Genomic DNA, 13,131 nt, shown 5'->3' on the forward strand with positions numbered 1-13,131 from the left:
CATATACCATAAATGGTCCATGTATTATTTCTGTGCTAATTAAAAAGATTAAAACAAGTGATTAGTTAAATGAATTTTATTTTGTAACTGTCACACTATGCACTGCAGTAATATGCTGATTGTTTTTTTATCTGCATATATCCAGTATCATAACCTGTGAGTCACTTCACAGAAAACAGTTCTTCCAGGTCCAATGGATTCTTTTTCAGTTAAGTCAGTCATGGCACATTTTAGTTTGCTTCACAATTAACCCGTAACTTTCTTGCCATCATGTTACTCACCAGCCCTGAATTCACTGGATTTCTTCTTCTTCATTAAGATTAGGGGGAAAAGCACGTTTCCTAGCATCATTCATAACTTACATCCTCTTATTCACACTGTGTTACAGAATCCAATCCAGTCATCATCTTGAATAAATTATTCTTATAGATATTTGACCATTTAATTTGTAGTTAACTACATTTTTATTAAAGGAGGTCATGAAATTTATTGTAGAGATTGTTCTCTGAAGGTAGTTATAGCTTGAGAGTAAAATAACACCCTCCAAAAAATAAAAAGAAGGAAAACAGTTTATTACTAAGTTAATTTTGGATTAGGATAGATTGGACACAATTAAAGGAGTGGACAGATGTATAGTTGCTTCTCATACAGGGTGAAAATGGCATAAACCAGTAACATGGAAGAACAACCAGGTTCAGATTGCTGATTGCTGTTTAGTTCAATTGTATGGATTAATCAAGAAGTCAGCTCGGGTGTGGTGGTGTACATCAGAGAAAACAAGTCCTTATAAAGGTTTCCTCAACGCTTCTGTATCAGAAGATTGCTTGAAATTTTTTTTTTTTTTGAGTAAAGGAAATCTTCCCTGTATATTGTAAACACTGCCAGACTCTGGGATAATGTGGCTTTTATCAATATATCAAACATCTATGGCTTTCTTGGTTTTGTGTATCTATTAACTACATTGCAGTCTTTTTCTGGGGTGGGGGGTATCATTAATATTTTAAGCTTACTTTACAGATGGTACTTTGGAAGTTTATTTCTTCAGAGGAGATGCTTGAGATGTAACTTTATTCAGTTTTTTAATTTCTGAAAATGCCCTTTGTCCTCATACTGGTTAGGTAGGGTATATGTATCTAAAATCCAGTTTCAAAGTCATTGTCACAAGAGCTTTGAAAGCATCAGTGTGATGGTGGTGGATAGAAGTTTGATTACAGGCTGGTTCTTATTCCTTTTTTGGTTTTCTGTACTTCCGTGGGTTTTGTGTCTTTGGCAGTTTTTAGAATCCTTCCTATGTCTTTGGCCTTCTCAAATTCAAGATGCCATCTTGACATTTGGATTTCAATTACTTTGAATAAATACCCACATGTCGGAATGCTGGGTCATGCCATAGTACTATTTTTAATATTTTGAGGAACCTCCATACTGTTTTCAGTGGTAGCTGTACCAATTTATATTCCCTTCAACAGCGTACCAAGAGTACACTGGAAAGCAGTATCAAGGTTCTCTCGCAAATTAGATCTAGAACTACCATATGATTCAGCAATCCAGCTTCTGGATATATATTCAAAAGAACTGAAATTAAGGTCTCAAAGAGATAGTTGAACCCTCCTTTCACTACAGCATTATTTGTAACAGCCAAAATATGGAAACAACACAAATGTCCATTAAATAAATTCATAAAGTATGGTATATACATACAATAGAATATTATTCAGCCTTAAAAAGGAGGACACCATGCCACTTGCAACAACATAGATGGACCTAGAATATGTTATGCTGTGTGCAATAAGCCAGTCATAGAAGGACAAATAGTGCATGAGTCCACTTACATGAGGTGTCTCAGATAGTCATGGAAGCAGAGAATAGAATGGTGCTGCAAGAATCACCAGAGCCTGGGAGGAGGGGGAAATAGGGAATTGTAGCTCAATGGGTATAAAGTTTCACTTAGGCGAGATGAATAATTTCTAGATATTTGCTGAACAACATAGTGCTTAATAGTTAGCAAAATGATATTGTGCATTGAAAACACACAAACATGTACACATAATAACACAAGGAAATCTTTGGAAGTGATGGTATATTCAGTACCTTGATTGAGGTGATGGTATCACAAGTGTATACATATGTCCAAACTCATCAAAATGAATACAATAAATTTCAGCAGATATCAATCAAAATTAAAATTCTCATACAAAAAGGAGTAATAGAAAAATATTTGGACCTTCAGTTCTAAGACATCATATTACGTGGTTTAGCTAGAAGATGGGGTATAGCTTTTGACTTCTAGCAGCTTCTAGTATCAGCTCCAACCTGCCATGATTAAACTACCAAATAAAAGACAAAAAAGGTTCAAGCAAATATGTGTTCTGTGCAGTAAAACTACAAGTTTTGACTACAGTGTCTCATAGAAATAGTTAAATAGATGCATTTTTGTCTTATGTCACTCCAAGCTGACACGTTCACAATGCATCCCACAGTACTTGCATGTGCTTTATATTAATTTGTGTTAAAGTATTACAGAGCTCTCCAATGAGATTGCAGATAACATCTTCTCTCTTACTGCTTTTGTATGAAATATAGTACCAAACTCATGGTACCTGCTTTTTCTAAATATTTTATTTTATTTTATTTATTTACTGGCTGCGTTGGGTCTTAGTTGCTGCACGCAGGACCTCCATTGAGGCAGGTGGGATCTTTCGTTGTGGCACATGGGCTTCTCTCTAGTTATGGTATGTGGGTTTTCTCTTCTCTAGTTGTGGTGCATAGGTTCCAGCACACATGGATTCTGTAGTTTGTGGCACACGGGCCCTCTAGTTGAGGGGCGTGAGCTCAGTTGCTCCGTGGCACCTGGGATCTTAGTTCCCTGTCCAGGGATTGAACCCGCATTTCCTGCATTGGAAGGCGGGTTCTTTACCACTGGACCACTAGGGAAGTCCCCATAGTAGCTGCTTTTACATCTAGGTTGAGGAAGTGAATTTCTGTAGGTAGATGGGCTTTACTGTGTTCAAAGAGTGCATTCCACATCCTGGTCAGCACTTAAAAGTGAAAGCTCTTGTTTCAAGGCAAGTTGAATTAAAAAAAAACATAAATGAATATATATCCACTATTAAAGAAAAAAATCCCAAAGAATTAACCTCATATTGGGTATGAATGATGGAGCATTAAATATAGGTGTGAGGAACAGTCATCAAGCAAGATTATTAAGACCTGCTGGGGCCAGGAGCACACAGAGATGCAAGGGATATGAAAGAAATCGAGTGCCCAGACCTGGTACTTAAGGAATTAGTGTAATTTTTAAGAGAGACAAGCATATATAAAATTGTATGGCAATATATGACCATGATAGATTATGTCATAGGAAAGAGAAAGCTATAGTAATTCAGAAGACGCATCTTGAAATTGATAGAATACATTTCTTTGTAAGAATCTATGATACTAACATAATCAACACCATTGTCTGGTAGGTAAATAGTACTTGCTAAATTTTTGTGAGGGCAAATCTTCGCAACCAGTGTGTCACAGCACAGAGAACCATGAATGGGTGATGAATAGGTGATTGATGTGACACAAGATGCTCATCCCTTCAGCCTTGAAGACAACCCAGTGGCTAGAGTCACCTCCAGCTGTGAATAACCTTTCACATGGCAGCTTGAAGGGTGCCTGAGCAGAGCAGAGTCAAAGGAAATGTGCCAGGGCCCCTCAGTTGTTGAAAAAAATTAAGCACCACACAGCTCTTACTGTTTTCCTTTTGAGGGAGTGAGCATGGCCAAGGATGTGTTATTATCACCTGGGTGTCATCTTCTTTAGCAGGCATTGTAGAGCATCCCTTTACCTGTCGCTGACAAAGAGTCATCGCTTGTAAGACATTAGTTGTTAATCTCTTGAACTCATAGATTTACAGTCTTGGTTCAAATATCACTTCTATTCATACACTCTCAGTGACTAAATTCAAATTACCCTCTTTTAGCTTTAATTTTCTTATCTGTAAAATGGGATTGATAAAAGTACGTACCTTATATAGTTATGATGTGGGGCAAGCACATGTGTATGTGTTTAGTCCAGTGTGACACACAGCAAAATTTCAGTACATGTTAGCTTTCCTATAATCATCGTCGTCGTCATCATCACTTGGCACTATCAATCCTTTCTGGTCTAGTGGTTTGAATGCTAAAACAGAAAATTTAGGAACAGCTGGCAGTCCTTATAAAGTCACATTACTTGTGTCTTAGTTGCATGTTGACATCATGTCAAGGAGGAATAGGAAATCATTTTCTACTGCAGCAGTTTATTAATATCAACAAAGTAGAAAAAAATTCATTAAACAGGTAGTAAAATAGTCATGTGAACTAGATGCTGTGTGTTTAGCATCCTTATTGAACATTTTTGTAAGATAAATTCTTCCAGGCAGTAGAATTAATGACTTTTTGTTGTTAGGAAATTCACAGATATATAAACATGAAACATGTTACATCCTTACAAATATTGATTGCTCCCATCAAATAAAAATAACTACTTGATTTTCTAAAATTAGATGAGTATTGCCTGATTTAGATTGTGTTAACTTCCATACTCACTTTTGGAAAATAAATTCAAATATGTGTTCAAGAGAAAACTATAATTTTCCTTCTCATGTTTCTGTTTAACCTTTGTTAGCATAATTTACCTCCAAACATTTGTGATTTGAAAGTAAAACTTGAATGTTATGCAGATGCATGAAAGGAAACCTGATTGCTTTGGGGGAAATAAGAGAATTGGTAATATTTTCTACTTTCTGAAAAATAATCTAGATATTTCTTAAACACTGGCGATATGTAGAAAATGAGGGTTATTTCAAAACAATATACCTCTCCTGCCAAGAAATCAGCTTTTGAAATAAAAGGGTTCTATAATATTAAATTTAACAAAATCTACATAATAAAATTATTAAAAAATTTTTTCCAGGTCACTTCCCCAGTATGTTGAACAGAAATCTTACACATGTAGGGGAACTATACATTCTTAAAGCACTCGTGTATATAGCCTCCATTTATATGATATTCAACTTTTCTCTTATGATAGTAATAACGACAAAGATGCTTTGTAATTTAATACATTTTACAATTATCACTTCCTATATTAAACACTTTATCTGTGTTGCCTTTACTTGACCATCACAACTACCTCATCATGGAAGTTACTGCTATTTCACACATTTATAGATGAGGAAACTGATAGAGAGATTAAGTAACTTATCAATCTAACACAGCTAGCTAGAGTTAAAGATAAGATATAATCTTACACTGCATGATTTTGAGGATGTGCTATTGACCACTACAGCCTCTAAACACTACCACCTTTTTAAAAAACAAACACACATATAAAAACAGATGATTGAAATTGGTGTACCCCCAAAAACTAATAAAAAAAAATTTAAAAAAAGAGCATCTGGAAGCGAGAGAGTAGCACAGACATATATATACTACCAACTGTAAAATAGATAGCCAGTGGGAAGTTGTTGTATAACAAAGGGAGTTCAACTCAAGGATGGAAGATGCCTTAGAGGACTGGGACGGGGAGGGTGGGGGGGACTTGAGGGAGGGTGGGGGGGGGAGTCGAGGGAGGGAGGGAATATGGAGATATGTGTATAAAAACAGATGATTGAACTTGGTGTACCCCCAAAAAATTATAAATAAATAAATAAAATTAAAAAAACAAAACAAAACAAACAAAAGAAAAACAGACACACGTACAACCTTCAAAACCAGAGAGAGAACTGGAAAGGGTAATTGAAGTGACAGGGTGGGGGAGGGGAGGATTATATAGGGACTATCATGTGAGTATACATTCTTCAATAAAGAACTTGGTATTCTGGAAGGCAATGGCTGAAATCTAATATATGCTGAACTTATCTAAAATTAGTAAGAGTAGCAATGAAGATACAGTAAGTCCCCCACATATGAACAAGTTCTGTTCCAAGAGCACATTCATAAGTCCTATTTGTTTGTAAGTCCAACAAAGTTAGCCTAGGTACCCAACTAACACAGTCAGCTTTATAGTTCTGTACTGTAATAGGTTTATAATACTTTTCACATAAATAATACATAAACAAGCAAACAAAAAATAAAAAATTTTAATGTTACAGTATAGTACCTTGAAAAGGACAGTTGTACAGTACAACATCTGGCATACAGGGGCACGTTCGCATCTTTGCAAGTTCTCAACTTGGAGGTTCATATGTAGGGTACTTACTCTACCTGGTCTGCATGATGCTAGAACTAAGAGATGCTTTTTCAGTCTGAGAGAGTGACTATATACTGCCTAAACTCCAACAGAGTTTTACATCCCTGATTAATGGATGAGAAAACATTTCAAATGTTAGGTCAATCAAATGCAAGCATCTTTTCTGAATGTTCTGCTGTGTGGTGTGTTCAATAAAAATGATAAATATCATTCTTTGTGTTGTAATAGATACGGCATTTGAATGTGTTGGATGTATTAATACATTAAAACTAAACATTGGTTAATCGGTATCATATTGTAGAGGGTGACACGTTAGAAAGATAAATGTTGGTGTTTATTATGAATATTTAACTTGATGTAAGAGAGTGGATGTTTCTTAATCAAAGGTAGTCATGCAAGGTTCATTCTTAATGTCTTTTACATCCTTGTTTTAAAAAGAAAAGAAGGCTACTCTTACAGTGATTGTCACTTAACAGTTCATACACAGAGGATGTTTTAGTTTTTTTTTTTTAAGTCATGAAGAACTCGAATATCAGTTGATGTATAAGAACTTTATAGCATAAAAATGCAGCTCCCCTTCCCTTGGTAGCACTCTTTTCATCCTTTGTTTCAAACATTTCTTTATATAGACTTATTTAAAACATTTGGGATTCATTCATAGTTGATGTACATGTGTAACATTGCTATTAATGGTAATCAAGACAGGAATATTCCCTCTTGTCAAATCCACAGAGAAAAGCTAAATCACTCTGACAGGATAAGAGAGACCAGCTGTAAGTTTTATATCTGCTGAAATCGTAACAGGAAGGCAAACAAAAAGGAAAAAGCCCAATTTCCCTTCCCTTGAAACAGATCTACTCAGTTTTTACTGTTCACAATGAAACATAGAGATGGATTGTTCCATATTTCCAGGCTACTGTTTTCTTTTTTTATAACAAATATTTTTAAATAAAAGTTCTGTTTTCTGTAGAAATTATTCTGCACAGGCAATGAGAGAGAAAATAGTTAAATTTAACTTAATCAAAATTAAAAATTTTATGTTAAAGGACATTCTCAAGAAAGTAAAAAGACAAACCACAGAATGGAAGAAAATATTTACGAATCATATATCCAATCAGGAATTAATATCCAGAGTATTAAAAATCTCCTACAATCTAAGAACAAAAAAATAAGCCATCTAAAAAAATGGCAAAGGACTTGCATAGACACATTTCTCCCAAGAAGATATACAAGTGGCCAAAAGGCACATGAAAAAAAACATTCACCATTACTAATCATTAAGGAAATGCAAATGAAAACTATAGTGAGGAAGTACTTCACACTCATTAGTTGGCTAGTGTGATAAAAAACAGAAAATAACAAGTGTTGGTGAGGATGTGGAGAAATTAGAACTCTTGTACATTGCCTCTGGGAGTGTAAAATGGTGCAACTACTTGTGGAAATTGGTTTGGCAGCTCCTCAAAAAATTGAGAAGAATTACCATATGATTCAGCAATTCTACTTCTAGGTATATATCGAAATGGAAGTAAAAGCAGGGACTCAATCAGATACTTGTACAGCAATGTTCATGCAACATTATTCACAATAGCTAAAAGGTGGAAACACCCCATATGTTGATCAACAGATGAATTTATAAACAAATGTGGTATATACATACAATGAAATGCTATTCATCCTTAAAAAGGATTGGAATTCTGATACATGCTACAACATGGATAAACCTTGAAAACGCTATGTTAAGTGAAATAAGCCAGACACAAAAGGACAACTATTGTATAATTCCACTTATATGAAGTATCTAGAATAGGTAAGTTCAGAGAGACAGAAAGAATAGTGATTACTAGGGGCTGGCGGAGGGGAGAATGGGGAGTTATTGTCTAATTGGTAAGTTTTGGAAATGGATGGTGGTGTTAGTTGTACAACATTGTGAATATACTTAATGCCACTGAATTTTACAATTAAAAATGCTTAAAATGGTAAATTTTGTTATGTATATTTTAACACAATAAAAAATACTAAAAAGAAATAAAAAAAGAAAACCAGAATCCAGAAAGAAGTGGCACAACATCTTTCAAGCATTGAAAGAAAAGAACTGTCAATGCAGACTTTTATATTAAGCAAAAATATCCTCCAAGAATGAAGGGTAAATCAGATGAAAGAAAACTAAGAAATTCTGCCAGCAGATCTATCGTAAAAGAATGGCAAAAGAAAGTTCTCTAAACAGAAAGGAAATGATAAAAGAAGGAATGGTAGAATATTCAGAAGGAAGAAGGAACATGGTAAGCAAAAATATGGGTAAATGCAGTATAATATAGACTTTCTTTTGAGTTTTCTAAATTATGGCTGATGATTGAAGCAAAAATTATAACACTGGTATAGTGCATAGAGGATATATATAAGACTATTGTAGTATAAATCAGGAAGAGTAAAGTCATACAAAGAAAGGTAAGGTTTCTAAACTTCAGTTGAGCTGGTAAAATGATGACACCAGTAGATTGTAATAAGTTATGTATATATAATGTAATACCTAGAATAATCACTAAAAAGAGATACACTCAAAAACTCTTAGATGAAATTCTAAAAATATTCAAGTAACCTACAGTAAGACAGGAACAAGAAAAAAGAAGTAAAAAGCAGAGAACAAACAGAAAACAAGAATGAAAATGGCAGACTTAAGCTCCAACATAATGATAATTACTTTAAACGTAATGGGTCTAAATTCACCAATTAAAAGACAGATTAGCAGGGTGAATTTTAAAAAACATGATGCAACTAACAAAAAAGTCCTACTGTATATCCTGTGATAAACAAAAATGGAAAATAATATGAAAAAGAATGTGTATATGTGTATAACTGAGTCACTTTGCTATACAGCAGTAATTAACACATCATAATTCAATTACACTTCAGTTAAAATCCTGTTCATTATCCTTTTCACTGAACCCTCATTAGCACAGTAAAATAAAATATATCACAACCTGATTAAGAGAGGGAGGGAGGAAGGAAGGAAGGAAGGATTGTGCATTTAACCCAGATTTCATCAGAGGTACTAGAATCCAAGGAGTAAGAGTTTTCTATGAACCATTGCCCTTTTTAATGGGATTTGACATCCAATTCCTACTTTCATGAAACTTCCAATCGATTGGGAAAGAGAATATTATACACAAATGGCTATTACATAGGGAAGGGTATGGAAAGCGCCAACAGATTGGGTGTAAGCGCAACATCAAGCCAGATGTTAAAAGGGAACCATATTTCAGTAGTAAGGAGGAGCCACTAATGAATTTCATTATATCCTCGTGTTAAAAATGTCAGCATGTGCCAGATAGAATGCTTGATTTCTAAAATCCTTGACTATAATGTTTTTTTCATGCTACCTATATCACTAGGGAGGAGTATATGGGTGGTAGCAAATTCCAGTATTTCTCATCAACACAAATTCCTACAACTCTGATGCATGGAGCGGTAAGAAAGAGTGAGCAATTATGCAGACATTTTTGTCTCCATTCTCATGCTTCCTAAGCTTACTCTGCTTTTTTTCCCCAGATATGAAACATGTAGGATAATATCATTTTCAGAATTGTTGCAAATTTTTCTGAGACAGTATATAAGAGTTAGGAAAATATCCCATCATACCTTTTTAAGTTATCCTTGTTGTCCACTGTGGTTTTGCACCCATGAGTGACTTCTTTTAAATGACAGCTCTTGAGAAGTCCCCTTCCAATGAAGACGTTATTTCGATTGTACTTAGTACTTATCATAGAATTATTTCTTCATGATATATATCATTTACCACCATTGTGCATTATCTGTCTTCATCACTAACTTGTATGTTGCCTGGAAACAGGATTGTGCTTATATTTCATCACTCTACACTCAGTATTTGGCCGAATGCTCAGAACATGAAGTTTAATCAGTAAATATTTGTTGAATGAGTATTTTCAAGATGTTATCATTGAGGTCTACTATTTTTTTTAATAAATTTATTTATTTATTATTTTATTGGCTGTGTTGGTCTTTTCTTGCTGTGCGTGGGCTTTCTTTTTTAGTTGAGGTGAGTGGGGGCTACTCTTCATTGTGGTGCAGGGGCTCCTCATTGCCGTGGCTTCTCTTGTTGTGGAGCACGGGCTCTAGGCACGTGGGCTTTAGTAGTTGCAGCACATGGGCTCAATAGTTGTGGCTCATGGGCTTCGTTGCTCCATGGCATGTGGGATCTTCCTGGAGCAGGGATCGAACCCGTGTCCCCTGCATTGGCAGGCAGATTCTCAACCACTGCGCCACCTAGGAACCCCCAGGTCTACTATTTTTTAAGGAAATAATTTGTCTCTTTTTTTTTTTATAAGTGCTTCAAGCAGTATGTTGGGCAGAGAGAGGAATAGGATGATGAACAGATCATATCCACAAGAAACTTACACATGAATTTCACAGAATCACTGTAGAAAGTGGTATAATATTGTTATAGGCATATGGGAATCCCTGTTTCAGTTTTCTTCTAGTAAAATTGTATAAGATATCTTGAATAACTTCTTCAGTATTAAAATTATTAATAGGTTATAGTGGGCATTTTTCCCATAAGCCAAAACTTTCTCATTCTCTTAGCCCTTATTCCTAACAATGTGAATTTGGACTTGTTCTTCCCAGAATCTTTATATTCCTGATAATACCTAATGCTTTCTCACAACATGTGGCTGGATACCTAATTGGCACTCAATAAATAGTTAAATGTCTCCCACAGCTAACAGATGCTGCCAACAAGGTTTTGGCAAGCCCTGAATTCTGTCAGTTTATGGTTGAAATCCTTGACATAAGCCAAAGTGCTGATTATCTGTGGTGTTAATTAAAAAGAGAGTGATGCGCGAGGCAGAAATGGCATTCTGTTTGAAAATGTAAGGTATGTGACACACATTTTTGCTCAAATGCAGAACTGCTCTACTTCCCTATAGAGGTAGATTAGAGGGATTCCTGTGAGAAGTAATTACTTGATTGATGAATAACGAGACACAGTCAGTCAGTTAGGACCTATGCACTCTTAAGGAGTAAGATATATTTGCTGTTGTTGGAAGGTTTGAAGTAGCAACAGTATTGTCTTCTGATCAATGTCAGTACTTTCTGTATTACATAGTAAGGAACTTTTTCCATATGGTTCTCATGTAAGGTGTCATCATACATTCAGGCTACTATAACAAAATGCCATAGACTGGGTGGCTTATAAACAACAGAAATTTATTTCTCACAGTTCAGGAGTCTGGGAGGTCCCAGATGAAGGTGCCAGCAGATTTGCTATCTGGTGAGAACCCTCTTCATGGTTCACAGATGGCTGTCTTTTCATTGTGTATTCATACGGAAGAAGAGACAAGGAAGCTATTTCGGTTTTCTTTTAAAAGGGCGCTAATACTTAACATGATGGCTCTACCCCCATAATCTAATCACCCAAAGGTGACCTCCAACACCATCATATTGAGAATTAGGTTTCAATATATCTTTTTTTTGTTGGAGTATAGTTGCTTTACAGTGTTGTGTTAGTTTCTGCTGCACTGCAAAGTGAGTCAGCCACATGTATACATATATCCCCTCTTCCTTGGATTTCCTTCCCATTTAGGTCACCACAGAACATTGAGTAGAGTTCCCTGTGATATACAGTCTGTTCTCACTAGTTATCTATTTTATACATAGTAGTGTATACATGTCAATCCCAATCTCCCAATCCACCCCACCCTCCCTTCCCCCCTTGGTATCCTTACATTTATTCTCTATATCTGTGTCTCTATTTCTCCTTTGCAAATAAGTTCATCTATACCATTTTTCTAGATTTCACATATATGCGTTAATATATGATATTTGTTTTTCTCTTTCTGACTTCATTCTGTATAACAGTCTCTAGGTCCGTCCACATCTCTGCAGATGACCCAATTTCATTCCTTGTTATGGCTAATATTCCATTGTATATATGTACCACATCTTCTTTATCCATTCCTCTGTTGATGGACATTTAGGTTGCTCCCACATCCTGGCTATTGTAAATAGTGCTGCAATGAACATTGGGGTACATGTGTCTTTTTTAATTATGGTATACACTTTGGGGAGACACATTCAGTCTATAGTATAATGTCATGTACTGGCCTTGTACCTCTATATTTATCAATTCTCTCTCCTCATCAAACCATGGGGAATCTTGATCATACATGTAAGCTACTGGTCATCTACTTATGTGTTTTTTTTTCTTTTTCTTTTTTTTTTCCTTCTTTTTCTTACCTATGTGTTTATGTACTAACATCCATAGGTCGTCTTCTCACTGTCTAACTTGTCTAACTTGCGGCTGGAATTTGCTAAATGGCAATTGTTTTAAGGCCATATCCTTCTAATTTTCCCTGCCATTTTGCCCCACACCCACAAAGTAAGATTTTCTGAGTGGTTTAGACCAGTGTTTAGACTCATTCCCTTTAATCAGTTCAAATTCAGTTTAAATTTGGTATCATTGACAACATTAAAATAAATATCACAGTTTAATTTGCTTACATAGAATATTCCAGATATGCTACAGTTTGACTACTTATTAGTTTTGGAGAAAATTGATCTTAACAATGGAAGTTTTATTCTAATCCATTCTGAGAGTTGTACATTTGAGTATTTTCTTAAAGCCTAATTCTTAGTTATGTTAGTTCCATAGTCCCTTTTTCAAATTATAGGGATTGTTAAAAAATTAAATAATAAAAAATAATGAAATGGGTAAAAATGTGCATCCTTGGGATTTATGGTTAGGATTGGGTGAGCAAGAGAGAATAACAGAATGGAGCAACTTTATACAATGTATACTTTACAATGTATTGTTTGAAATTTTACAATGAGGGTAATAACCTTCTAAAATTAAAAATCACTACAAATAACTCAATTTCATTCCTTTTTATTGCTGAG

Source organism: Hippopotamus amphibius, chromosome X (genome assembly GCF_030028045.1).
Source record: "Hippopotamus amphibius kiboko isolate mHipAmp2 chromosome X, mHipAmp2.hap2, whole genome shotgun sequence".
Taxonomy (NCBI): Eukaryota; Metazoa; Chordata; class Mammalia; order Artiodactyla; family Hippopotamidae; genus Hippopotamus; species Hippopotamus amphibius.